The sequence below is a fragment of the Pan troglodytes genome, chromosome 7 (assembly GCF_028858775.2).
Source record: "Pan troglodytes isolate AG18354 chromosome 7, NHGRI_mPanTro3-v2.0_pri, whole genome shotgun sequence".
NCBI classification, from domain to species: domain Eukaryota; kingdom Metazoa; phylum Chordata; class Mammalia; order Primates; family Hominidae; genus Pan; species Pan troglodytes.
In genome coordinates this window covers 115,152,165-115,155,347 of record NC_072405.2, presented here as the reverse complement: position 1 = coordinate 115,155,347, position 3,183 = coordinate 115,152,165, and positions in this window count along the sequence as shown.

Genomic DNA, 3,183 nt, shown 5'->3' with positions numbered 1-3,183 from the left:
TTTTTTTCATCACGGTGAGATTTTATACTAAAAACTGATGCTACAACTTCTTCAATGGCTTCCATTGCTCAATGAACTCAAGTTCACATTCTTAGGAAATTGCCCCAAAGCTAGTTATCCTGGCCCCTTCCTTCTGCCTTTTCAGCCACATCTGCTACTCCTCCACCTTATGATATACACTGCAGCTATTCTGATACCTAAATGTTCCTGGTAATAGCTTGTCTCAAATGTTCTTCCCTTTGAATGGAACATACTTCATCCTCTTCTTTTACCAGGATAGTTTGGGTTTGTCCTTCAATCCTGACTTACAACTTAAACGGCAACTGGCAACGAAGACTAGACTAAGAAATGTCATGTACAGACCTCCAGCCTCATTAATAGTACAGTAAAATTGCTATTTTCACTTTGGCTTCTTTTAAAGCTGTTCAGTCCCCTCCACCTCTGAGACAGAAACCATAATCTCAACAAAGAAGTTGAGTTTCTACAAAAGAGAGAAATAACTGTTCATCCCAAATAGTTTCTATTTTCTGCTCTGCAAGAATGACAAACCAGGGAATTACTAAGGGCTTTTCTCTCCACTTGAAATAATATAAGAGAGAAAATTACAGAGAACATTGTATCTCAAAAAATTATCCTCCATGGTGACACTAAGGCAAAGTAGAAAAGTAGAGTGAACATGGGATTTGGTAAAAGAAACTGTAATGAACACCTTTGAAGTGTCTACATAGCCCATAAGCCAACACCTTCTTCCTTTCTCTGTGAACTACTCCCAACATCACCTTAGGAGTAGGATTCCAGTGGTTGTGTTTGTAAGGCATGACCTCATCTCTTGGCCACACTGATTACTCCAGATGTGGGAATTTTACCTAGGCTGAACCAGTTGAGATTTTTTTCTCTAAGAATTTGCAACTGAGACTAAGACTTAACCTGGAATACAAGAACTCAGGAGTTGTGGGGAAGCTGTGCTTTCCACTGTAAACCTGAAAAACAGAGACAGTTGGTATACAGAAAGAAATATAGAAAAAGCAGCAGAAACACACACATGGGGGAGGGGAGGGGAGGGAAGGGAAGAGAAAATACTGTGTTTACTATTGCCTTTCAGGTTTTATTTTTTCTTAAGACCTGCACAACTTACACGACCTTAGGTTCTATATGTTTATAATAACACCTCTAACTTTTGTTTATTTCTGTTACTTGCAACCAAAAGAATTCTAACTAATACATAAAGAATTAGCCATATTTCCAGAACTTCACCTTATGAGCCTTAACTTTATTCATTTCTCCAAGTGTACTTGCTGAGTGTCTTCCAAGTGCTGGACACTGTGCTGGTCACTGGGGATACAAAGGTAAGCTCATCATTGTCCTTGGACAAACCTCTACATCCGAGCCTCAGTATCCTCTTTTATTTAATAAGGAGAGTAGTCACAATGGTAATATCAGACTCAGGGCAAGGTTCAAAATGAGATCATATTTATGAAAGAACTTTGCAAGCCTTAAGAGCCAAATAGATGTTATTTTACATTCGTTATGATACAATTTTGGTTTTACGGCTTTTCATCATTTTTGTAATCTCTAGGATATGAGTGTTTCCAGTTTGACTTTTATCTTCAAAACCTGCCGTTACTAATAAGGCAGGTGACTAGAAAATTTCCAGGTCAATCGGCTCAGAGTCATAAAGCTACTTTATTGCAGGTTTGAGGAACTCCTCATGGGTAAGGAACACAAAGATCATCAGGGTAAGGCACAGAAGAAAGTTACAAACTCAGCTTCACTCAGTTTAACATAAACCTTGCAAGAGGTCCCTCTGCTTTCCATATTTCTGTCTGGTTACTTTCCACCCCTTTAAGGCCGGACAAATGAGATGTCTAGATTTTCTTCTTCACCTCACTGACTTTGACTTCTAGCCCAGTTTACAGATTTATGCATGGTGTGTGGGTGGGTGTGCGTGTGAGTGCGCGTGTGTGTGTGTGTGTGTGCGTTGGGCTGGCCAAGTTCTCCTCATCAATAATGAAGCAGGTAACCCCTTCTTGTCTTCCAGATCCTATTCCTTGTTCAAATCCAAAGCCACGTCGGCAGTGAGTAACAAGATTATCTGAGAGCAGTTGTCCTCACCCGCTATAGAAATCTGACCACTCAGACAACAAAACTTTCCCAAATATTTATTTTCCTCTTCTTTAAGTATATTGTTTTGGGATACATGGAACTTAGGGTAATCTCTTTCATAAATTTTCTAGCACTGTCATTTCATCTAAACACCACTTTCTTATTTAGTTGGTGAAAAAGAAAGCATAGGATTTTACTTATGGCAGGTGATAGCTTGTATATAGCAAAAGCAGAGTCAAGGTTCTAGTCCAGTTCTATAGCTGTTCCATAATTGGTTAATGAAGAGTTCAAAGGGCTCATTGAAGTAAGGTTTATTAAAGAAGTCACTAGAGATGCCTGACTCTAAGGGCAATGGACACGTCTGAATCTCTGTAAAGTGTAACTAAACAGTACTTGCATAGTATTATTACCAATATACACTCCATTCTGCATGTCAGTTCTTCAAATATCACCGTGTAAATTAACAGTAATCGAAAGCAAATCAAATAGGCATTTCTTTGACTAGGCAGCTAAACAACGTACTTACTAATGACCTCGTTCTTTTCTAAGAAGGTTGTAGATCTTCACTTTTCTTTCAAGTCTTATGACTTTTATCTATGGAATACTTTTTAGTCATAGCATTCATGAAAAATATATAGAAGACCCCAAGAGATTTCAGATTACTAATCAACACACATAATTCATCATTAAGTACTAACCTAGCCTATCTTTTTAATGTACAACTTAGTTAAAACGAGAGGAACTACAGTGTATATTAATTTTAAAGGGTTATTGCATCTCCAGAGAATGGTTGTACACACTTTATTAACAGTAGGTTGCAGATTTCTAAATGGTGTGTTACTGATTCTAAAACAATATGACAGTAACCATTCTCTTGCAATGCTTAAAGCAATGTACATTAACAGATGAATTCTTTTTTTTCTAGTATGGTTAAACAGTACAAATGTAAACACTGAGAATTCCCGTCTGATACAAAGCAAATATCACACTGGTTCTCCATATGGAACTTTGATGTGCAGGGAAAATTTAAGTGCTGCAATGTAACACTCAAGCTTGCTTTCTGGAGAATATATCAGAGGT